Here is a 26,684-nt window from a genome sequence, read left to right as displayed (position 1 = left end):
TTGACTACGCTAAAACCTTTGAATGTGTGGGTCACAACAAACAAAAATTCTTAAAGATGGGCTACTAGATCACTTTACCTATCACCTGAGAAACCCGTTGCAGGACAAGAAACAACAGTTAGAATGAACCTGGAATAATTGGTTCCAAATTAGGAAAAGTGCATGACAAGGTTGTATATTGTCATCCTGCTTATTTAATTTGTATGCAGAGTACCTCATATGAAATGCTGGGGTGGATGAATCCCAAACTGGAATTAAGATTGCTGGGAGAAACAGCAACAACCTCAAATATGCAGATGATACCATCTAGTGGCAGAAAGTGAAGAGGAACTAAAGAGTCTCTTGATGGTGAAAGAGGAGAGTGAAAAAGTTGACTTAAAGTTCAACATCAAGAAAAACTAAGATCATGGCACATGGTCCATCACTTCATGGCACATAGAAGGTGAAAAAGTAGAAACAGTGTTACATTTTATTTTCTTAGGCTCTAGAATCACTGCAGACAGTGACTGCAGCAGTAAAATTTAAAGATACTTGCTCCTTGGAAGGAAAGATACGACAAACCTAGACAATGTATTAAAAAGCAGAGACATCACTTTGCAGAGAAAGTTCCATATAGTCAAAGCTATGGTTTTTCCTATAAGTAATCATGTATGGATGCAAGAGTTGGAGTATAGAGAAAGCTGATCCCTGAAGAGTTGGTGCTTTTGAACTGTGGTGTTGGAGAAGATTCTTGAGAGTCCCTTGGACAACAAGGAGATCAAAGCAGTCAATCCTAAAGGAAATCAGCCCTGAATATTCATTGGAAGGGCTGATGCTGAAGCTGAAGCTCCAATACTTTGGCTACTGATGCAAAGAACCGACTCATTGGGAAAGACCCTGATGCTGGGAAAGATTGAAAGCAGGAGGAGAACAGGAAGACAGAGGATGAGATGGTTGGATGGCATCTCTCAGTGGAGATGGATTTGAGGAAGCCCTGGGAGACAGTGGAAGACAGAGGAGCCTGGCGTGCTGCAGTCCATGGGGTTGCAAAGAGTCAGATGCAGCTTAGCGACTGAACAACAACAACAAAGCCCCTAGCTCTGGGCACTAGGTAGGCTCATTGCTACTGGAGGGTTGGTCACTTCTATGCTCTTTCAGATGATATAGCAAGGCTGTATATGTGCACATATCAACCTATGTATATGTGCATATTTATAAGTGATTCTATGTAAGCTGATTTCAGTTCCTATATTGTTCTGCAAATGCCTGTTCCTTCAGATTTTGAGGTGGCAATTTGCCCTGCAATTGCATTCCTCTGATAGATTAAGAAAATTCATTTATATTCAGTTTATTTATTTGTTTTTGTTTAAGGATGGAGATGATGACTTCCAATTCCTTTATAAGTTAGATATTTGGTTTGATTTTTTATACTCAATGATCTTTTGATGAATTGAAGAATTATCAAATTTTGAATGAAGTTTGAATTATCAAATTTTTATTCTTTTGGGGTATTACTTTTTCATCTTGTTTAAGAAATCTTTGGCTTTCCAAGGTATCTAACTACTTAATATTTTTATCTTTCACTTTGATCTATACTTCATCTGAGATTGATTTTGTTGTGTGGTAGAGGTGAGGTTAGGATTCATTTTTCCTCAAGTGGATTTCCAATTGATTTAGCACTATTTGCTGAGAAGTCCTTCCTTTCTCTACTGCACTGGATTGTCACCTTGATTGAAAATTAGATGATGATTTATTTAGACTGTTTCTAGACTCTTAATTTTGCTTCAATGGTCTATTTGTTTATCATTGTATCAGCATCACAGTGTTAAATTACAAAAGCTTTATAATAAGTCATGATATTTGGTTCTGTAGTGTCAATATTTAGTAGTTCAGTTCAGTTCAGTTTAGTTCAGTCGCTCAGTCGTGTCCAACTCTCCACGACCCCATGAATCCCAGCACACCAAGCCTCCCTGTCCATCACCAACTCCTGGAGTTTTGTTTTTCATCAAAGTGTCTTTATCCTTGCTCCTTTCTATTTCTATAAAAAATTTAGAATCAGTTTGTTAAATTTCACAAAAATGTCTGCTGAAATTTTGAACGGGACTGTGTTGAATATATAAATCTAATTTCTTAAAGATATTCATTCTTTCAGTCCATGAATATGGTATATCCCTCTGTTTAGTCTGTTCTTTTCAAATTTGCTTTTAGTTTTTTCTGTACTGATTTTACATCTTTCTCAGTAAATTAATTCCCAGGTAGTTGATATTTTTGGCTCATTATAAATTATTTTTAAAGTTCATTTGACATTTGTTTTTGTCACTACATAGAATAAAAGCTAATTTTTATATTTTCCTTTTAACTAGTTACCTTGCTAATTTAAGTCTAATAGTTTGATCTTTAAAATTTTTCCATGTATTGGGTTGGCCAAAAGTTCCTTTGGTTTTTAAGTAAAAGATACATTTTTCATTTTCAACAAGAACTTTCTTGAACTATTCATCATTTTGTTCCACTATCTTCTCCACTTTTCAGACAACTTCATAATTTCATCTTCTGAAAACTTTGTATCTTTTTGGGCAAAAAACTGTTCCAGATGCCTTTTAAAGTCTTCTAGGGAATTGAAATGTTTTCCATTAAGAGAATTTTGTAAAGACCAAAATAGATGCAATGTCTGGTGCATATGGTGGATGAATCAGAACTTCCCACCCAAGCTGTAACAGTTTTTGCCTGATCATCAAAGAAACATGTGGTTTTTGCATTATCCTGATTGAAGATTATGCATTTTCTGTTGACTAATTCAGGATGATTTCCATTGAGTGCAACTTTCAGCTGGTCTAATTGGGAGCAGTACTTGCTGGAATAAATCATTTGGTTTTCTGGAAGAAACTCATAGTAGAGGACTCTCTTCCAATCCTACCATATACACGGTGTCACCTTCTTTGGAAAAAGACTGGCCTTTGGTGTGATTGGTGGTGGTTCATATCACTTGCCCCACAATCTATTCCATTCCACATTATTGTACAGTACTTTTTTCATCATCCAATAACTTATTTGAAGAACAGAACATTTTGATTATGTTTCAGTAGAGAATCATGCATGAAAATATAGTCAAGAAGATTTTTTTTTCACTTATTTGGAACCCAAATATCAAAGTGATTACCATAACCAAGCTGATGGGAATGACTGTCAGTGTTTGACTTGGTTATTTTGAGTCTGTTAGCTATTTTCCATGTGCGTGCTGTGTGCTTAGTCACTCAGTAGTGTCTGACTCGTTGCAACCCTATGGCCAGTAGCCTACCAGGCTCTTCTGTCCATTGGGATTCTCCAGACAAGAATATTAGAGTGGGTTGCCATGCCTCCTCCAGGGGATTTTCCCAACCCAGGGATCAAAGACATGTCTCCCACATTGTAGGCGGATTTTTAATCATCTGAGCCACCAGCTATCATATTGTTTGTTCTCAATTAATGTCACTAATTTGATCCCTATCAACTTCAACTGGGTTACTCGACCATGGAGCTTCATCCAGGGATAAATCTACAACATTATCTGTGATGAATGACAGTTATAGTTCTTTTGCAGTGCTTGTTGCTTTTCTTTTGCTTTTTGCAGTGACAGACTTCTGTCATGTTGAAAAAGGAGGCATTCTTATTTTATTCTCGATATCACAGGGTAAAACACACTCTTTCAACTTTAAGTAAGACATTTACTGTATCATCTTTTTATAGGTAATATAATTGATTACATTATGCCAATCAGTGATCAGTTCACTTCAGTTCAGTCGCTCAGTCATGTCTGACTCTTTGCGACCCCATGAATCACAGTACGCCAGGCCTCCCTGTCCATCACCAACTCCCGGAGTTCACTCAAACCCATGTCCATCGAGTCAGTGATGCCATCCAGCCATCTCATTCTCTGTTGTCCCCGTCTCCTCCCACCCCCAATCCCTCCTAGCATCAGAGTCTTTTCCAGTAAGTCAGCTCTTCGCATGAGGTGGCCAGAGTATTGGAGTTTCAGCTTTAGCATCAGTCCTTCCAATGAACACCCAGGATCGATCTCCTTTAGAATGGACTGGTTGGATCTGTTGCAGTCCAAGGGACTCTCAAGAGTCTTCTCCAGCACCACAGTTCAAAAGCATCAATTCTTCGGCGATCAACTTTCTTCAGAGTCCAACTCTCACATCCATACATGACCACGGGAAAAACCATAGCCTTGACTAGACGGACCTTGGTTGGCAAAGTAATGGCTCTGCTTTTTAGTATGCTATCTAGGTTGGTCATAACTTTCCTTCCAAGGAGCAAGCGTCTTTTAATTTCATGGCTGCAATCAGCATCTGCAGTGATTTTGGAGCCCCCCAAAATAAAGTCTGACACTGTTTCCTCTGTTTCCCCATCTATTTCCCATGAAGTGATGGGACCAGATGCCATGATCTTCATTTTCTGAATGTTGAGCTTCAAGCCAACCTTTTCACTCTCCTCTTTCACTTTCATCAAGAGGCCTTTGAGTTCCTCTTTACTTTCTGCCATAAGGGTGGTGTCATCTGCATATCTGAGGTTATTGATATTTCTCCCAGCAATCTTGATTCCAGCTTCTGCTTCTTCCAACCCAGCATTCCTCATGATGTACTCATGATGAGTTAGATTCACCCATTCCAGTCCATTTTAGTTCACTGATTCCTAGAATGTCAACGTTCACTCCTTTCATCTCCTGTTTGACCACTTCCAATTTGCCTTGATTCATGGACCTAACATTCCAGGTTCCTATGCAATATTGCTCTTTACAGCATTGGATCTTGCGTCTATCACCAGTCACATCCACAACTGGGTATTTGTTTCGCTTTGGCTCTATCCCTTCATTCTTTCTGGAGTTATTTCTCCACTGACCTCCAGTAGCATACTGGGCACCTGCCGACCTGAGGAATCCCTCATTCAGTATCCTATCATTTTGCCTTTTGATACTGTTCATGGGGTTCTCAAGGCAAGTATACTGAAGTGGTTTGCCATTCCCTTCTCCAGTGGACCACATTCTGTCAGACCTCTCCACCATGACCTGTCCGTCTTGGGTGGCCCCACACAGCATGGCTTAGTTTCATTGAGTTAGACAGGGCTGTGGTCCATATGATCAGCTCAACTAGCTTTCTGTGATTATGATTTCAGTGTGTCTGCCCTCTGATGCCCCCTCGCAATACTTACCGCCTTATTTGGGTTTCTCTTACCTTGGTCGTGAAAAATCTCTTCACAGCTGCTCCAGCAAAGTGCAGCCGCTGTACCTTACCTTGGACGAGGGGTATCTCCTCAAGGCCGCCCCTCCTGACCTTGAACGTGGAGTAGCTCCTCTCGGCCCTCCTGTGACCGTGCAGCCACCGCCTCTTGGATGTGGGACAGCTCCTTTTGGCCACCGCCCTGACCTTGGGCATGGGGTAGCTCCTCTTTGCCACGCTTCTGTGCCTGGTTGGTTGCCCTGAGCTGGCATCTCTGATGTCTGCGCCGCCGGGGCTGGCGTCTCTCGCGCCTAAGTAAGCAATATGTAACAAGAAATTACTTTTCATTTCTAATTTAATAAAGTTATACATACATATTTATACATATATACATATAATGAGTTTTACATTTTTTTCAAATGTTGTTCTGTTGGATTTTTCTCCTTAGTTAAAGTGATTAATTGAATTAATTGATTTCATATTTTTAAAAAATTTACACTCATGGATTAAATTCAATTTAATCACAATATTTATATTCCAATAGTTTGATTTACTAACTTTGTGTAGGTGTTTCACATCTATGTTCTGGGAGAAATCTTATTGTAGTTTTCCTTTCTTGCAATATTCTTACCAAGTACTGATACCAAGGCTATGCCAGCCTCATAAAATATTTAGAAAGTATACATTCTCTTATAAGTCTCTGGAAAAGTTTGCAAAAGATTGATATTAAATATTTGAAAGAATTTACAAGTGAAATCATCTCGTTCTGCAGACTTCTTTGTGAAAAGTTTTCAATTATGGACTATAGAAGACTATAGCTATAGGAGCATTTATTATTTTTAAAATTTATTTATTTTAATTGGAGACATTTAGATTTTGTTTCTTAATTTGCTGTTTCTGGAAAATTAGATTTTTAAAGAATTTTTCTCATTTAATCTTAGTACCTTTTTAATTTATGTAAGATCTCTAAGGAAGACCTTTGCTTAGTTCTTAAAATTGGCAATTTATGTCTTCTCTCTTTATTTATCTTGTTCAAATTTTCCAGAGATTAACTTGATTAGCTTTTCCAGATATCAATTTTTGCCTTTTAAAAATTCTTAATTTTTTATTTTATATTTTATTTTTTTCACTTTTTTTTCTTTCTCAAGTTCTCTCTTCTAATTTTTTGAACTTTAACTTTCTCTCTTCTTCTTCTTTTTGACTTCCTGATTTAGGTTGACAAATCAATTTTGTACACCATCAGGGGCCTAGTCTGTAATGGCCTGATAAATCACTTCTGAAATCAAACATTAAAACTGTCTTATGATCATAGTAGTGGTTACCTGTAGGACATAGTCATTAAATCAACCTAAAATATTAGAATTCATAATCATAATCAAATAAATTGTTAGCCATAATGCATAATCATTTTTAGTTAATAATATACTATAAATATTTTCACAATACATTAACTCTTATAGCACAATTTTTAATGGTTGCATAGTGTTATAGTGTAAGATCAACATATGCTTTCTGTTACGTTAATAATTAATTTTATATTGTTGGATAAGTCAGTTGTTTCTAATTTTTACTACTGATTCACTAATTGTACTCTAATTTAATTAGTAGATATGCTCCTGAAAATTATATAGATCTAATTTTTATGAATTAATAGTTATTATAGAGAGAACAAGTATAGTAACTTATTGTGTTAAAAGGAAGAATTTGTTTTCTAAAATATTTGCTCCAAAAATCTAAATGTTTACAGAATACTTGACTTAAAGTTGGCTGGTATCTGTGATGTCATTAGACATCTGTGATGTCTTAATTTAGCAGTTTTTCCTCTCTCTCTAACACAATCATACGCACTACATTATATTTTTGGATTTGGCACATTTACATCATGTAACAACAGGTTCCGGAGAAGGCAATGGCAAGCCACTCCAGTACTCTTGCCTAGAAAATCCCATGGATGGAGGAGCCTGGTAGGCTGCAGTCCGTGGGGTCGCTAAGGGTCGGACACGACTGAGCGACTTCACTTTTGCTTTTCACTTTCACACATTGGAGAAGGAAATGGCAACCCACTCCAGTGTTCTTGCCTGGAGAATCCCAGGGATGGGTGAGCCTGGTGGGCTTCCATCTATGGGGTCACACAGAGTCGGACACGACTGAAGTGACTTAGCAGCAGCAGCAACAACAGGTTCAGAGAAGGCAATGGCACCCTACTCCAGTACTCTTGCCTGGAAAATCCCATGGATGGAGGAGCCTGGTAGGATGCAGTCCATGTGGTCGTGAAGAGTTGGACACGACTGAAGCGACTTAGCAGCAGCAGCAGCAGCAACAGGTTATTAAATAACGCTATCCCAAGAGGTATGGAATAACCACTCTATTACCTGAAATAGGCTGGCCAGGACCACTGAAGGGTTAACTACAGATTATAAAATGCTTAAGAAATGAAAAATGTTCTACAAATGCCAAGGTTATTAAGGCATTTAACAGCATATATCAGAAAGTGGAAATTTTTCTGCCAAGGCATCAAACCCTCAAATTTTAATTTAATTCAACAAATACTTATTGAATACATATGATTACAGGACTGGTAAAGGTCAATTTTCATTCCAATCCCAACGAAGGTCAATGCCAAAGAATGTTCAAACTACTGCACAATTGCACTCATTTTTCATGCTAGCCAGGGAATGCTCAAACCTTCAAGTGAGGTTTCAGCAGTCTGTGAACTGAGAAATTCCAGATGTACAAGCTGGATTTAGAAAAGGCAGAGGAACCAGAGATCAAATTGACAACATCTGCTGGATCATAGAAAAAGCAAGGGAATTCCATAAAAATATCTACTTATCCTTCATTGACTACACTAAAGCCTTTGACTGTGTGGCTCACAGCAAACTGTGGAAAATTCTTAAAGAGATGGGAAGAACAGACCAGCTTACCTGACTCTTGAGGAATCTGTATGCAGGTCAAGAAGCAACAGTTAGAACCGGACATGGAATAGACTGGTTCAAAATTGGGAAAGGAGTGTGTCAAGGCTGTATATCGTCACCCTGCTTATTTAACTTACATGCAGAGTACATCTTGAAAAATGCTGGACTGAATGAAACACAATCTGGAATCAAGATTTCTGGGAGAAATATCAACAACTTCAGATATACAGATGATACCACTCTAACGACAGAAGGCAAAGAGGAACTCAAGAGCCTCTTGATGACGGTGACAAAGGAGAGCAAAAAAGCTGGCTTCAAATTCAAAATTCAAAAAACTAAGGTTATTGCATCTGAGCCCATCACTTCATGGCAAATAGATGGAGAAACGGTGGAAACAGTGACAGACTTTAATTTTTGGGCTCCCAAATCACTGCAGATGGTGACTGCAGCCATGAAATTAAAAGACACTTGACTTTGAACCATGACCAAACTAGACAGTGCATTAAAAAGCAGGCACATTACTTTTCTGGCAAAGGCTCATATAGTCAAAACTGTGGTTTTTGCAGTAGTCATGTACAGGAGTAAGATTTGGACCATAAAGAAAGATGAGCACCGAAGCACTGGTGTTTTTGAATTATGGTGCTGGAGAAGACTCTTGAGAGTCCCTTGAACTGCAAGGAAGTCACACCAGTCAATCCTGAAGGAAATCCACCCTGAATATTCATTGGAAGGATTGATGCTGAGGCTACAATACTTTAGCCACCTGATGCGAAGAGATGACTTATTGGAAAAGCTCCTTATGCTGAGAAAGATAGAAGGTAAGAAGAGAAGGTGTTGACAGAGAATGAGATGGTTGAATGGCATTACCAACTCAAAGGTCCTGAATTTGAGCAACCTCTGGGGGATAGTTCATGGGGTTTATCTAGGCAAGAATACTGAAGTGGTTTGCGATTCCTTTCTCCAGTGGACCACATTTTGTCAGAACTCTCCACTATGACTTGTCGTATTGGGTGGCCCTACACAGCATGACTCATAGTTTCATTGAGTTAGGCAAGGAGGTGGTCCATGTGATCAATTTGATTAGTTTTCTGTGATTGTGGTTTTCATTCTGTCTGCTCTCTGAGGGATAAGGATAAGGATAAGAGGTGGTCTAGTTGCTAAGTCTTGTCCGACTCTTGTGATCCCGTGGACTGTAGCCTGCCAGGCTTCTCTGTCCATGGGATTCTCCAGGCAAGAATACTGGAGTGGGTGGCCATTTCCTTCTCCAGGAGATCTTCCCGACCCAGAAATCAAACCTGGGTTTCCTGCATTGCAGGCAGATGATTTACCAACTGAGCTATGAGGGAAACCTTATGGAATAGGCTTATGGAAGTGTACTCCGTCTGTCCGTTCCATCGCTCAGTCGTGTCCGACTCTATGCGACCCCGTGGACTGTAGCCTCCCAGGCTTCTCCGTCCATGGGATTCTCCAGGCAAGAATACTGGAGTGGGTTACCGTTTCCTTCTCCAGGGGATCTTCCCGACCCAGGGATCGAACCTGGGTCTCCCGCATTGGAGGCAGACACTTTAACCTCTGAGCCACCAGGGAAGCCCTAACTGTGGGGAAATCTGGATCTTGTTCTGATGGGTGGGGCCATGCTCAGTAAATCTTTAATCCAATTTTCTGTTGATGAGTGGGGCTGTGTTCCCTCCCTGCTGTTTGATATGAGACCAAACTATGGTGAAGGTAATAAAGATAATGGCGACCACCTTCAAAATGTCCTGTGCACCCACTGCCGCACTCAATACTCCCGACCCTGCAGCAGGCCACTGCTGACCCATGCCTCCACCAGAGACTCCTAGACACTCATGGGCAAGTCTGGGTCAGCCTCTTGTGGAATCACTGCTCCCTTATCCTGGCTCCTGGTGCACACAAGGTTTGGTTTGTGCCCTCCTTGCATGTACATTGGAAGGACTGATGCTGAAGCTGAAACTCCGATACTTTGGCTACCTGGTGTGAAGAACTGACTCCTTGGAAAAGACTCTGATTCTGGGAAACGTTGAAGGCAGGAGAAAGGGATGACAGAGGATGAGATGGTTGGATGGCATCACTATGCAATGGACATGAGTTTGAGCAAGTGCTGGGAGTTGGTGATGGACAGGGAAGCCTGGTGTGCTGCAGTCCATGGGGTTACAAAGAGTCAGACATGTCTGAGCAACTAAACTGAACTGAACTAGGGGATGATGAAGGACAGGGAAGCTTGGTATGCTGCAGACCATGGGCAGCAAAGAGTTAGACATGGCTTAGCTACTGAGCAACAATGTATGATTTTCAAAATTTGTGGACAAAAATGAACAAAATTGTTCCTCCCCTCAAGAGGTTTACTGTTTAGTGCCTGGATAGACAGACACACAGCTTGTTATTATAGAAGGTGCACCCGAAAAGTTCCTCAAAGAGGGAGAAACTGAGTGCTACAGACATCAGAGTTGGAAGGTACTTCCAACTGGAGTTAGAGATTGAGTCATGGTTGAGGAGGTGTTTGATCTGGTTCTTGAAGGATGATAACATTTTGACGGAGCAGATACTGGGGAAAGGGCATTTTAAGCAGAGGAAACTACACATTTAGTGGTGGAAAAGGCATTTCATAGAAAATGGAAGTTTATCAATTTGGTACATATTGAGCAGCAATTGTGCTGAGAAAGTAGGATGAGGTCAGATTATAGAAGACCTTTATTACTGAGCTAAGGAGGCAGTTGTGAGCTGTTGACAGCTTTTGAAAGAAGCAAGTAAGGAGGCTGACACAGGGCATGACTGGACATAAAAAGTAGACACTCAGTAATTATTTGTGGAGTCATCCAACAGGTTACACTTTCTTAGAAACAGTTGAATGCTGACCGTGGTATTTTTTAGGTGAGTTCCTCTTTGCATTCAAGTCAATGCTCAAGTTTCTGCTAAAAGCCAGCTTGTGTTAAGGACATCTGCCCTGTCCTTGCAGAAATACTTCTCTTTATCCTGTCTTCACCCTACCATCTTGGTCTCCTGCCAGACTCGCTCAGCTGCCCCCTGACCCTCTCAGAATCAAAACCGCTTTCCTGTTCACTCTTGTACTGGCATCTCTAGTTGGGTTGCCTCCCTTGTCTTACTGATTCTGGCTTCTATTATTTCCCTCCAGATAATTGAGAGGTAGCTATACCACTGAACTTCTTGATTTTTTTTTTTTTTAAGTTTTCAAAGCTTAACATGAATCATGGTAGAGAAAAGTGAGAAGTACTAGTGAACAAAAGCAAAGCCCTTCAGGAAAAGAGAGAAGAAGAGAGATCTTTAAACCAATTTTTAAAATGATTATTAAGGAAGATAATATCTCTGCCTCAGCTTCTTCCTGTGTCACAAGGATGGGGATAATGTCTGTTGCATGGGTTTTTAAAAGCATTAAATGAGTTCATATTTTTAGAAAATGGTTAGGCAAGTGACATGTACATGGATACCACTCACTAAAGCTTCCCTTAAACAGAAAGATAAACATTTAATAAGTATCCTAAAATAATTTTAACATGGAAAAACAAGTTTGCTTTTTCTACTATCTTTATTCTTATTCTACTTTCCCAGGTTCCTCAAGTGTTTGTAGCCTTGAGAAAACATACCAAAACCTCTGTGTAGAGATCGTCTTCCCTCCCAGAAACCAGCTAGTAGAAGGAAAGCCAAGCAGAAACTGAAGAGACAACCATCTAAACCAACTATGAATTGAAATCTTTCCTGATTAACTCCAAATGTCATTAACTACTCCTTATATGTGAAGAATGGGATGCAGCACTTGTAAAAAAAAAAAAAATAACTAGAGGAAGGAACAAGATGGCGGAGGAATAGGACGTCAAGACCACTCTCTCCCCAACAAATTCATCAAAAGAACATTTGAACGTGGAGTAAAGTCCACAAAACAACTTCTGAATGCTGGCAGAGGACATCAGGCACCCAGAAAAGCAGCCCATTGTCTTCAAAATGAGGTAGGAAAAAACATAAAAGATAAAAAGAGAGACAAAAGAGGTAAGGACGGAGCTCCATCCTGGGAAGGGAGGCTTTAAAAAGAGAGAAGTTTACAAACACCAGGAAACACTCTCACTGACGAGTGTGTGGCAAGCCTTGGAACCTCAGAGGGCCACATAACTGGGAGGAAAAAGAAAGAAATAATTAAAACCCACAGATTACCCGCCAAAAGGTAACTCCCAGTGGAGAAGCAGTGCAGACACCTGCATACGCCATTAGCAAGCGCAGGCTGGGCAGGGAGGAGCCGGCTGAACTGCTTAGAGAGAGGACTGGGCTTGAATGCCACGAGAACAATCTGAGAGAACTAACAGGGGATAGCAAATCAGACTGGGATAGCTTCCCCAAGAAAAGGCGGAAAGCTCTAACCTAAGACTCCACCAGCCCCGCTCACAGAACAAAGGGCTGAGCAGAGCTAGCCGGCTGCAGTCACCCCATCCCCCATCCCCTGCCGAGACAGGCAGGGAGGTCAGCCAGAGCCAGAGGGGGCAACCGCGGACCCAGAAAGGCATACGATACAAACTGCAGACAGGCTTGTTGCTAATCAAGACTTCTTAGACTCGGGCCAGTTGATATCCGCCTGAGAAGGTGCGCTGGTTATACACCCAGAAAACCGAATGGCAAGGACTGGGGAGGCGATAAGTTGCAGAGACCGTGCTCGCCAAACACCTGGTCACCTGAGCTGCTCAGACCAGGGAAGGCACAAAACGCAGGCCCAGCCAAGTCTGCACCTTTGTGGAGTACCTGAGAAACTGAACTTGAGCCACTCAGACCTGGGAAATGCATACAACCCAGCGCCGGCCTCGGACAGTTCCTGGCAGAGCAACCTAGAGCCTGTGCAGTGTAGACTGGGGCAACACCCGCGCTGTGAGCGGGGGCAAACCCAGTGTGGCCGAGATGCTACGAGCACTCCCCACAGACGCCAGAGATATTTGTCTGCAGCGTTTCTCCCTTCCCAGAACAGGACTGAACAACTGAGCCTTAAAAAGTGTTCACCCGCCCCCTAGTATTAGGGCTGAAATTAGACACTGAAGAGACCAGCAAACAGAAGCTAAAACAGAGGGAACCACCTTGGAAATGATAGATAGAGAAGTCTAGAGACTACTACAAGGATAAGACCAAAAACCAGAGGCAAGAGGCTTAAGTCCAAATCCTCAGAACACCAGAGAACTGCTGACTCCAGGGAACATTAATTGATAGGAGCTCATCAAATGCCTCCATACCTACACTAAAACCAAGCACCACCCAAGGGTCAACAAGTTCCAGAGCAAGACATACCATGCAAATTCTCCAGCAACACAGGAAAATAGCCCTGAGCTTCAATATACAGGCTGCCCAAAGTCACTCCAAACCCACTGACATCTCATAACTCATTACTGGACACTTCATTGCACTCCAGAGAGAAGAAATCCAGCTCCTCCAACCAGGACAACGACACAAGCTTCCCTACCCAGGGAACCATGACAAGTCAACCGACCAACCCCACACACAGTGAGGAAACTACATAAGAAAGAGAACTCCACAAACGGCCAGAAGAGGGAAAGGCCACCCCAAGCAAAGGAATATAAGCAAGATGAAGAGGCAGAGAAATACCCAGCAGGTAAAGGAACAAGATAAATGCCCACCAACACAAACAAAAGAGGAAGATATAGGGAATCTACCTGATAAAGAATTTCGAATTTTGGTGGTGAAAATGATTCAAAATCTTGAAAGCAAAATGGAGTTACAGATAAATAACCTGGAGAAAAGGATTGAGAAGATGGAAGAAAGGTTTAAGAAGGACTTAGAGGAAATAAAAAAGAGTCAATATACAATGAATAATGCAATAGATGAGATCAGAAACACTCTGGAGGGAACAAAGAGTATAACAACAGAGGTAGAAGACAGGAGAGGCGAACTAGAAGATAGAATTGTAGAAATAAATGAAACAGAGAGGAAAAAAGAAAAACAAATTAAAAGAAATAAGGACAATATTAGAGACCTCGGGGACAATGTTAAATGCTCCAACATTTGAATCATAGGAGTCCCAGAAGAAGAAGACAAAAAGAAAGACCATGAGAGAATACTAGAGGAGATAATAGTTGAAAACTTCCCTAAAATGGGGAAAGAAATAATCACCCAAGTCCAAGAAACCCAGAGAGTCCCCAACAGGATAAACCCAAGGAGAAATACTCGAAGACACATATTAATCAAATTAACAAAGATCAAACACAAAGAACAAATATTAAAAGCAGCAAGGGAAAAGCAGCAAATAACACACAAGGGGATCCCCATAAGGATAACAGCTGATCTTTCAACAGAAACTCTTCAGGCCAGGAGGGAATGGCAAGACATACTTAAAGTGATGAAAGAAAATAACCAACAGCCAAGATTACTTTACCCAGCAAAGATCTCATTCAAATACGAAGGAGAAATCAAAAGCTTTACAGACAAGCAAAAGCTGAGAGAATTCAGCATCACCAAACCAGCTCTCCAACAAATGCTAAAGGATCTTCTCTAGACAGGAAACACAGAAAGGGTGTATAAACTCGAACCCAAAGCAATAAAGATAATGGCAATGGGATCATACTTATCAATAATTACCTTAAACATAAATGGTTTGAATGCCCCAACCAAAAGACAAAGGCTGGCTGAATGGATACAAAAACAAGAACCCTATTTATGTTGTCTACAAGGGACCCACCTCAAAATGAGGGACACATACAGACTAAAAGTGAAGGGATGGAAAAAGATATTCCATGCAAATAGAGAACAAAAGAAAGCAGGAGTAGAAATACTCATATCATATAAAATAGACTTTAAAACAAAGGCTGTGAAAAGAGACAAAGAAGGAAACTACATAATGATCAAAGGATCAATCCAAGAAGAAGATATAACAATTATAAATATTTATGCACCCAACATAGGAGCACCATAATATGTAAGACAATTACAGGTATGAAGGGGAAATTAACAACAATGCAATAATAGTGGGAGATTTTAATACCCCACTTACATCTATGGATAGATCAACTAAACAGAAAATTAACAAGGAAACACAAACTTTAAATGATACAATAGACCAGTTAGACCTAGTAGATCTCTATAGGACATTTCACCCCAAAACAGTGAATTTCACCTTTTTCTCAAGTGCACACGGAACCTTTACCAGGATAGATCACATCCTGGGCCATAAATATAGCCATGGTAAATTCAAAAAAATTGAAATCATTCCAAGCATCTTTTCTGACCACAATAAAGTAGATTAGATCTCAATTACGGGAGAAAAACTATTTAAAATGCCAACATTTGGAGGCTGAACAACACGCTGCTGAATAATGAACAAATCATAGAAGAAATCAAAAGAGAAATCAAAATATGCATAGAAATGAATGAAAATGAAAACACAACAACCCAAAACCTCTGGGACACTGTAAAAGCAGTGCTAAGGGGGAAATTCATAGCAATACAGGCATATCTCAAGAAAGAAGAAAAAAAGTCAACTAAATAACCTAACTCTACATCTAAAGAAACTAGAAAAGGAAGAAATGAAGAACCCCAGGGTTAATAGAAGGAAAGAAATCATAAAAATTAGGGCAGAGATAAATGCAAAAGAAACAAAAGAGACCATTGCAAAACTCAACTAAGCCAAAAACTGGTTCTTTGAGAAGGTAAATAAAATTGACAAGATACTAGCCAGACTCATCAAGAAACAAAGGGAGAAGAACCAAATCAAAAAAATTAGAAATGAAAACGGAGAGATCACAACCGACAACATAGAAATACAAAGGATTATTAGAGAATACAATCAGCAATTATATGGCAATAAAATGAATAACCTGGAAGAAATGGACAAATTCCTAGAAAAGTAAACCTTGCCAAAACTGAACCAGGAAGAAATAGAAAATCTGAACAGACCCATCACAATCATGGAACTAGAGGAAGTAATCAGAAATCTTCCAGCAAACAAAAGCCCAGATCCAGACGGCTTCACGGCTGAATTCTACCAAAAATTTAGAGAAGAGCTAATACCTATTGTACTCAAACTCTTCCAGAAAATTGCTGAGGAAGGGTAACTTCCAAACTCATTCTATGAGGCCACCATCACAATAGTCCCAAAACCAGGTAAAGATCCCATAAAAAAAGAAAACTACAGGCCAATATCACTGATGAACATAGATGCAAAAATCCTGAACAAAATTCTAGCAATCAGAATCCAACAACACATTAAGAAGATCATACATCATGACAAATTGGGCTTTATCCCAGGAATGCAAGGATTCTTCAATATCCGCAAATCAATCAATGTAATACACCACATTAACAAACTGAAAAACAAAACTCATATGATTATCTCAATAGATGCAGAGAAAGCCTTCGACAAAATTCAACACCATTTATGATAAAAACCCTCCAGAAAGTGGGAATAGAAGGGACATATCTCAACATAATAAAAGCTATATATGACAAACCCACAGCAAACTTTATCCTCAACGGTGAAAAACTGAAAGCATTTCCCCTAAAGTCAGGAACAAGACAAGGGTGCCCACTCTCACCACTACTATTCAACATAGTTCTGGAAGTTTTGGCTCCAGCAATCAGAGCAGAAAAAGACATAAAAGGAATACAATTTGGAAAAGAAGAAGTAAAACTTTCACTGTTTGCTGATGACATCATCCTCTACACAGAAAATCCTGAAGACTCTACCAGAAAACTACTAGAGCTAATCAATGAATACAGTAAAGTTGCAGGATATAAAATCAACACACAGAAATCCCTTGCATTCCTATACACTAATGATGAGAAAATAGAAAGAGAAATTAAGGAAACTATTCGATTCACTGTTGCAACGAAAAGAATTAAATACTTAGGAATATATCTACCTAAAGAAACAAAAGATTTATATATAGAAAACTATAAAACACTAGTGAAAGTAATCAAAGAGGACAGTAACAGATGGAGAAATATACTGTGTTCGTGGATTGGAAGAATAAATATTGTCAAAATGAGTATACTACCCAAAGTAATTTATATATTTAATGCAATCCCTATCAAGCTACCAAAGATATTTTTCACAGAACTAGAACAAATAATCTCACAATTTTTATGGAAATACAAAAAACCTTGACTAGCCAAAGCAATCTTGAGGAAGAAAAATGGAATTGTGGGAATTAACCTGCTGCACTTCAGGCTCTACTACAAGGCCACAGTCATCAAGACAGTATGGTACTGGCATAAAGACAGAAATGTAGATCAATGGAACAAAATAGAAAGCCAGAGATAAATCCATGCACCTATGGACACCTTATCTTTGACAAAGGAGGCAAGAATATAAAATGGAGAAAAGGCAGTCTCTTTAACAAGTGGTGCTGGGAAAACTGGTCAGCCACTTATAAAAGAATGAAACTAGAACACTTCCTAACACCATACATCAAAATAAACTCAAAATGGATTAAAGATCTAAATGTAAGACCAGAAACTATAAATCTCCTAGAGGAGAACGTAGGCAAAACACTCTCTGACATAAATCACATCAGGATCCTCCAAGACCCACCTCCCAGAATATTGGAAATAAAAGCAAAAATAAGCAAATGGGACCTAATTAAAATCAAAAGCTTCTGCACAGCAAAGGAAACTCTAAGCAAGGTGAAAAGACAGCCTTCAGAATGGGAGAAAATAATAGCAAATGAAGCAACTGATAAAGGATTAATCTCCAATATATACAAGCAGCTCCTGCAGCTCAATTCCAGAAAAATAAACGACCCAATCGAAAAATGGGCCAAAGAACTAAACAGACATTTCTCCAAAGAAGACATAAAGATGGCTAACAAACACATGAAAAAATGCTCAACATCCCTCATAATCAGAGAAATGCAAATCAAAGCCACAATGAGATACCATTTCACACCAGTCAGAATGGCTGCTATCCAAAAGCCTACATGCAATAAATGCTGGAGAGGGTGTGGAGAGAAGGGAACCCTCTTACACTGTTGGTGGGAATGCAAACTAGTACAGCCACTATGGAGAACAGTGTGGAGATTCCTCAAAAAACTGGAAATAGAACTGCCATATGATCCAGCAATCGCACCCCTGGTCGTACACACCGAGGAAACCAGAATTGAAAGAAACACATGTACTTCAATGTTCATTGCAGCACTGTTTATAACAGCCAGGAAATGGAAGCAACCTAGATGTCCATCTGCAGACGAATAGATAAGAAAGCTTTGGTACATATACACAATGGAGTATTACTCAGCCATTAAAAAGAATGCATTTGAACCAGTTCTAATGAGGTGGATGAAATTAGAGCCTATTATACGGAGAGAAGTAAGCCAGAAAGAAAAACACCAATACAATATACTAACGCATGTATATGGAATTTAGAATGATGCAAATGATAACCCTGTATACGAGACAGCAAAAGAGACACAGATGTATAGAACAGTCTCTGGGACTCTGTGGGAGAGGGTGAGGGTGGGATGGTTTGGGAGAATGGCATTGAAACATGTATATTATCATATGTGAAACGAATTGCCAGTTCAGGGTCAATGCATGTTACAGGATACTCTGGGCTGGTATGCGGGGATGACCGAGAGGGAGGATAAGGGGAGGAGGGAGGTGGGAGGGGGGTTCAGGAACAGGAACTCATATACATCCGGGGCGGATTCATGTCAATGTATGGCAAAATCAACCAATATAATATTGTAAAATAATTAACCTCCAATAAAAATAAATAAATAGAGTGGGAAGACCAGCAGGGGGAGCTCTCATGCCCTGTGATGACAAAAAACCCAACAAGAAGGAGAGAAACTTCTCTTTCCTCCTCAGGACTCAGCCAATGAAAGCCATGAACCCTTTGTTTACTCCAGCTTTCCCACCTTCCTTTCCCTCTACAAAGGTGTTCTCTCCATTTTTACTGGGGACTGGCACGTGGCTTGCCATGTTTGCAGCCCCTGAATTGCAATTCTCTGCTGATCCCGAGTAAAATTGATTTTGCTGGAGAAATATCTGGCAACCTGTTTTAGGCCAACACTTTGCACCTATTTTATCTGATAAGACTCTCATGTCTCTCACTCAGCCAATTTCACTCATAATAGCTGGGATCAGTGGTTCTCAATCAAGAGCACTTTGTCCCGCAGGGAATATTTGGCAATGTCTGAAGACATTTTTGTTTAGCAAAACCAGGGGGTGCTACTCATAGGTAGAGCCCAGAGATGCAGCTAACCATCCTTCAATACACAAGATGGCCCTCCACACACACAAAAGCCTAAGAACATTTGTTGTTCAGTTGCCCAGTTGTGTCCAGCTTTTTGTGACCTCAGGACTGTGGCATGCCAGGCCTCCCTGTCCCTCACCATCTCCCAGACTACTGAAGATAAAATGTAACGAGGGCCAAGGTTGAGAAAATCTGGGTCATATTGAGAGGGTCTACCCTTCAGTGCCAGCTTTGAAGCTTTGAGGAGATGGTGCTACAAATTGAGCAGGTAGAAAGGCAAGTTGACTACCCCACACACCTGAGTGGAGGATTCTGGACCAGGGCAGGTAGGAGGATCCTGAGATCCAGGGAGAATTGCTGGGAATTGGAGTCTGCAACAACTTTTGTTTATTTGCAAATTTGGTCAAGGCAGTAGGAACAGGATATTCAAGGGCTCACGTGGCTGTAGGGCAGGGCTTGGGTGAATATCTGCTGTGGTGTATATCCTCTGATGGGGGCCCTTCCAATAGGTATGAATAGTGACCTGGGGCAGGGGGAAGCATCCAGCCCTGATTAGTTCAGCCCTTGTGGGCACATTGCAATAAAGTCAAGAGAGCAGGGACAGCAGATGACCTAGAGCCAGAATCATTTTTTAGAATATTTGCAATAAGAAAGATATGAGTGGTGGTTTATATATGTGCAAAATTCTTTGACATTTCCTTCAACAAAGAGCCTCTTTCCTTACTCTTTGAGTTTGGGTTGGGCTTAGTGATTCACTTCTAGTGATGGGCTAAAGAAGGATTCATGGTATATGACTTCTATGGCTGGGTTACAAGGTTCATGGTCTCTGCATTGCTCTCTTTTTGGATCACTTGCTCTGGGGGAAGCCAGCTATTGTGCCATGAGGATGCTCAAGTATCCTTACGAAGAGCTTTGAGGCCACAAACTGAGGCCAACAGCCAGGTAAGTAAACCATCCTGAAGCAGGTCCGTGGTCCCACGCACATGCTCAGATGGCTAATGGAGAGCATGTGGGAGACCCTGGGTCAGAGTCCCCAGCTGAGCTGCTCTTAGAGTCAGGGTCTTCAGGGACTTCCCTGGTGGTCCAGTGGTTAAGAATCCTTTATTCCACTGCAGGGGGCTACAGGTTTGATTTCTGGTTGGGGAAGTAGAATCCCAGCTAACCAAAAACAAATAAAGTGTATATATATAATTCTTTTAAAAATTCCCTCACCTTCAGAAACTAATAATACCTTCGCATTGTTTTCAGGTGGCAGACTTTGAGATAATTCGTTAAGTATCAATATATACCTAACACATTAATAGCTAGGAGTGAGTTTTTTCATTAAGAACAGTTATAAACTGTATGCAGGAGGTTTAGGTATAGATTTTAAGGGGAAGGAGCTTCATTGCCTCTTCATTGTAGAGAATTTTGACTCAGAACTGTGTGATTTGGAATATGGATTTGCGAGTAGACTGCCATAATTCCAGTGCTGACTCACACTTACTAGCTTGTGATCCTGGGCAACTTAACCTCTTGGGATTCAGCTTGTTTTTAAAACAAAGACGATGATTAATAGCTGGAAAGTGTTTATAAAAGTGTCTAGGAAATAGCTTGAAATAAACATCGGCTGCTATTATTATTGCATCTGTAGTTGTACCACCTTACACTCAGATGGTGATTCACATTTACAAAATACTCTGCATAAGTTATTGGAAAGTTTGAAGCCTGGGTCAGAAAGGGTTCAATGAATGAATTCTCAAATTCAACATAGTGGGGACCTTGTCATATGCAGTCCTCAAGCTGATCTTGAGGACAACACTTAAAGCCAGCTGTGTTAGGACCATGGTGGTGGCCGCTTGTTAAATATTTTCAGAACAACTTCAAGTATATTTGTGTGAGAGGCAAATAAAATGGTCATAAAACATTCATATTTTGGCAGCTTGGCTCTTAGTGAATTTTCTTTCTCCCGAACTCTTAAAGAAAATTTATCTAACTTTAGTGCTATGTAGGTTAGCTTCTCAGAGACATGATCTCAAATGTCGTGTCCCTTTACATACAATATATTTTTACCTGCTGGTTAATGTTGATAATGATGTTATATAGATTTAATGTACAAATCTGATACAAATCTGGAACTCGAAATATAAAATTGCAAAACAAAATTTAAATTTACAAAAATTCTTCAAAACTACCTTTCTGTTTAAATGAGGAGTGTCAGCCCCGCTCCAGGTTATTTGTTATCTGTCTTACTTTCACCTGTGAACTTTCAGAATAAACCCACTGTCGTGCACTAAATGTTTGTGTCCCTCCCCAAATTCATATTTTGAAAGTCTACCCCTCAACTCTCACAGAGAGTTGGACTGTGAAGAAAGCTGATCGCCAAAGAATTGATGCTTTTGAACTGTGGTGCTGGAGAAGACTCTTGAGAGTCCCTTGGACTGCAAGGAGATCCAACCAGTCCATTCTAAAGGAGATCAGTCCTGGGTGTTCATTGGAAGGACTGATGCTAAAGCTGAAGCTGAAACTCCAATACTTTGGCCACCTCATGCGAAGAGTTGACTCACTGGAAAAGACTCTTATTCTGGGAGGGATTGAGGGCAGGAGGAGAAGGGGACGACAGAGAATGAGATGGCTGGATGGCATCACCAACTCGATGGGGGTGAGTTTGAGTGAACTCTGGGAGTTGGTGACGGACAGGGAGGCCTGGGGTGCTGTGATTCATGGGGTCGCAAAGAGTTGGACATGACTGAGTGACTGAACTGAACTGAACTGAACCCCTCAACTAATGGTATGAGGTGGCAGGGTCTTTGGGAGGTAAGGAGTATTAGCTGGGCTCTCTTCTGAGGACACAATGAGAAGTCAGCTGTCTGCAGCTCACAAGAGGGTGATCACCAGTGTGCTGCTGCACTCCAGTCTCAGATTTCCAGCCTCCAGAGCAGTGAGGAGTGAATTTCTGGTATCAATAGTTCATTCAGTTTATGGTATTTGTTATGCAACTGACTAAGATACCAGGCATAATTACTAGAAAGCATCACACTCGAGTAAATTGTGTGTCTAATGAGGAGAGAGTAAGGCAGAACAATCAATCACTTTGATTTTTTTTAGCCTAAACCTGAAATAGCACAATAAATGGAGAGAAATTTTAGAAAATTTTGTTGGAAAAGTAAAATGTGAGAAAATACACCAAGAACATGCCTTTCCTGCTTTGAAACAGAGATAGCAGTTTTCCATCATGTTTAATAAAAATAGTAAGAATAAAATAAAGGCATTTGAACTGCATGTACTTTTAAAACGTAGAAAAGAACCATACTGCTCAAGAGACATAGTAAATAAAAAAAAAGACAACTTGCCACTTTTATTGTGTGGGGAAGAAAATTACCTTGAGTAAAATGGACACTATTTAGAAAATCAAAATACTACCTCTAATCACAGTGCATTTTGTATAGGTTTAACCTGTTTGCTTCAAAGATTTTACTGTAATTGTCACCAAGTCCCTGCATGACAGGCCAATGAATCCAAGAGATGAGGTGTTCAGGCAAAGAATATGACTTTATTTGGAAAGCTGGCTGACTGAGAAGATGGTAGACTCATAGTAACCATCTTGTCAGGGTCTGGATGCCAGAACCTTCGAGAGAGATGACAGAGAGAGAGAGAGAGAGAGAAGCAATGAGAAACTAAAGTGAAAGGGGCTTCAGTCTTGCAAAGCATCTCTAGAAAGGGTCAGCCTTTGGAAGGGGTGTATTAATCTCTTCATTTTTTTGTAGCTATTCCCAGGTGGGCAGGGTCAGACTATCTCTCTATGAGCTGAACAAAGACTCTTTAGTTTAACAGTCAGGCAGAGGGACAGGGTCCTCTGAAGCAGTCCATTATGTATAACTGAAATAAAAGCAAGAAAAGCAAGTCAAGGAAACAGTTTCCAATACGGAGTCGGAATTGTCTTCTCCCTGCAAAATAATCAGTTTGACTGTGTTTTGTCGTTTTTACTAGGACAAATCCTTAAGCAATTGCATTTCAAATCTTTTCTTGATATAAAGTGCAAAAGTGATGGAAAGAAGAGAGAATACTATTTGGGGAAAAATGCTCTCCATTTTGTACAAAATTTTTTTTTGAGATAAATTACTATATTTTGTTTTTCTATTAATATAAATGTGGATAATAATATTTTCAACCTTATAGGTTTGTTATCAAGATGAGTTGTCATTATAATTTATTATAAATAAATAATTTAGAACAGTGCCTTACTCATAATGCATGAAATATAAGATCTAGTTAAGTGTAAATAAGATAATGCAATCATTAGGGTAGACATAAATGTTAGTGACAGTGTGGCATGAGATAGGTCACCAGAGGTTGGCCAGGAGCACACTGGGCACCTAAACGTTCATTTGTGTGATTACTTCTGTTTGCTTCTTATCAAAGGAGGCTGACCCTAACCATTCAGGTGGATCTACAAGGTCTTCTGGGCAGGTGATGACAGGAGATGGATTTTTAAGTGTTGAAAATTCTTTGATTTTCTTTACACTGTTAGGGCTTTACCCCTTGTTGCTTGGTTCTCAGAGAGTGGTTCAGATTTTTTCTTTGTGGATTTCTTGTTGCATTTCTTTCATCAGAATTTTCCCTAGCCTTATTATGTTGCTCACTGACTTAGAAGAGCACAATTTTCACATAGTGTATCTCTCTGAAACACATGCTCACACTCCTGCACTCACAGGAATATCCACTTGGCTGCTTGGTTGTCAGAATTCATTTATCCTCCAGGGTGATTATTCAGTTAAGGGGAGGTGGGGCTGGGTGCTCTGATTCCTTCTGAAGTAGGCTTAAACTACCTGTGATAATCTCAACAACACACATTTGCTTCAGACTTTACAGTTATTTAAAAAAAAACTTTTTGGAAATGGTTTCGTTTGATCATCATAACAATCCTATAACGCATTATTATTATTATTCACTCTTTATTTGATGAGAAAACTGCATCTCTGACATTAACTAATGTAGCCCAATTTCACCACTATACATACAGTTGAGAGTTTTCAAACCTAAACTTTTTTTCCTAACTTGCTTTCAGTCTATTACTAAAACCAGAATCAAGGCAAAAAATCAAGATGGTTAGCAGTTTTGTTTATTTTTTCCTTTTCTCTCTCTTTCTTTTTATGTTTCACTCTCTCTCCATAGCTGCTTAAAGGAACAAGTTTGAACAACACTTAGCCACATGTTAATGCCTTTTGCTTGAGTATTTTAGATCTTGTGGGAGGCAGATTTCTGTATCCTATAGTTCCCATTACCTAGTTTTTCAACCAAGTAGTTGACTATACACTGCTAGACAGGGACTTTGCTGATGTAATTAAGGTTGCTAATCAGTAGATTTTAAAGTAGAGAGATTACCTTGGGTTTTTGTGAGCCCATTTTGACACCTGAGTCCTTTGGAAGTCAGAGAGGACATAGAAGAGAAAGCCAGAGAAATTCAAACTGTGTTGACTCCTATGTTGCTTCTGGCTTGAAGGTGGAGGAGGCTGTGTGGGAAGTCAGAGAGGAGTCCTGCCAAACCCAGTGAGTCTGATATAGGATGCTGAACCCCATATGAGAACCACAGCCCTGCTAGTCATTGGTGTTGCTCATTCACTTAGTCATGTCCGACCCTTTGCAACCCCATGAACTGCAGCATGCCAGGCTTCCCTGTCCTTCGCTATCTCCTGGAGTTCGTGCAAATTCATGCCCACTGAGTCAGTGATGCCATCCAACCATCTTATCCTCTCTCATCCCCTTCTCCTCCTGCCCTCCATCATTCCCAGAATCAGGGTCTTTTCCAGTGAGTTTGGTACCTTGGTTTTAGCCTCGCCAGACTCTGGACAGAGAATCCAGCCACACCTTTGGCCTATAGAATTGCAAGGTAATAAACGAGTATTGTTTTAAAATGTTAAATATGTGATAACTTGTTATGTAATCATATATAACTAACACATCTGTACTTTTGAAGTCTATATAATTCGAAAGAGAATATGTGATATTTTTATTTACCGCATTATCGGTCCCACTGGAAACTGAGATGAGAGAGTGGTAACAATCTCCATTCATCATTGTCAAAAAGCACGTGGTTCCAGGGGATTCTAAATGACTTTTGCACGTCTCGTCAAGGGGACTTTACCACTGCCTAAGCATCAATAACATTGCTCTATCTTGTGAATAAAAGGAGTCTGAATCTCTTCAGGAGGTTGTGCATTGGGGTGATTCCAATAGTGATAATGTTATCTGCCAAGATGCCTACATGCATTTCATCTACCTACTGGCCAAGGCTACATGATTCTCACCATAGGAACTCTGAGGTCTTTTTCCTTTTGTATGATTCTAATTGACCTCTTGGCAGTTGACAAAGCCCTGCCTCCTTCATAGGGTTAGAAAAAAACACAACCAAAACCTATGCCCCATCCATTGGGCATTTTGTGTGGACCATGAGTTCTTTTCCCGGATATTATAGACTGAACTGTGTCCCTCAGAAAGTCACATGTTGAAGCCCTAAACCGCATTACCTCAGAATGTGACCTTGTTTGAAACAGGATCATTGAAGTGGTAACAAGTAAAAAATGAGATCATTTGGGAAAGTGTGGCCCATCCCCAGGCCAATTGTCCTGGTATCCTCATAAAAAGGAAAAAAGTAGAAACAGATACACACACACACACAGGGAGAATGCCATGTGGAGATAAAAACAGAGATTGTATTTTGCAAATACTTTTTTAGAGCAGCTTTAGGTTCACAGCAAAAAGGATAGGAAGGTACATAGATTTTTGGCAGCAGAAGTCAAAGAATATCAAGCATGCCAGAAAGCCACCAAAAGCTAGAAGAGAAGCCTGGAACCACTCTTCCCTCACTGTCCTTAGAAGGAACCAACTCTGCCAACACCCTGATCATTAACAACACCAGATCTTCCAGAACTGAGACTATATATTCCTTTTCTGTAAGCTACTTAGTTTGTGGTACTTTGTTATGGGAGTCCTAGCAAATCAATATATCAGGTGATATAGAAACTATCTCCAGACCAGCCCTTCAGTTCAGTTCAGTTCAGTTCATTTCAGTCTCTCAGTCATGTCTGACTCTTTGCGACCCCATGAATCATAGCACGCCAGGCCTCCCTGTCCATCCCTAACTCCCGGAGTTCACTCAAACTCACCTCCATTGAGTGGGTGATGCCATCCAGCCATCTCATTCTATATCGTCCCTTTCTCCTCCTACCTCCAATCCCTCTCAGCATCAGAGTCTTTTCCAGTGAGTCAACTCTTTGCATGAGGTGGCCAAAGTATTGGAGCTTCAGCTTTATCATCTTATTGCCAAATTCAGACTTACATTGAAGAAAGTAGGGAAAACCACTAGATCATTCAGATATGACCTAAATCAAATCCCTTATGATT

Source organism: Moschus berezovskii, chromosome 10 (genome assembly GCF_049115385.1).
Source record: "Moschus berezovskii isolate FMDL1 chromosome 10, NW_MosBer_1.0, whole genome shotgun sequence".
Classification (NCBI taxonomy): domain Eukaryota; kingdom Metazoa; phylum Chordata; class Mammalia; order Artiodactyla; family Moschidae; genus Moschus; species Moschus berezovskii.
Note: the sequence above shows the minus strand (reverse complement) of the source record.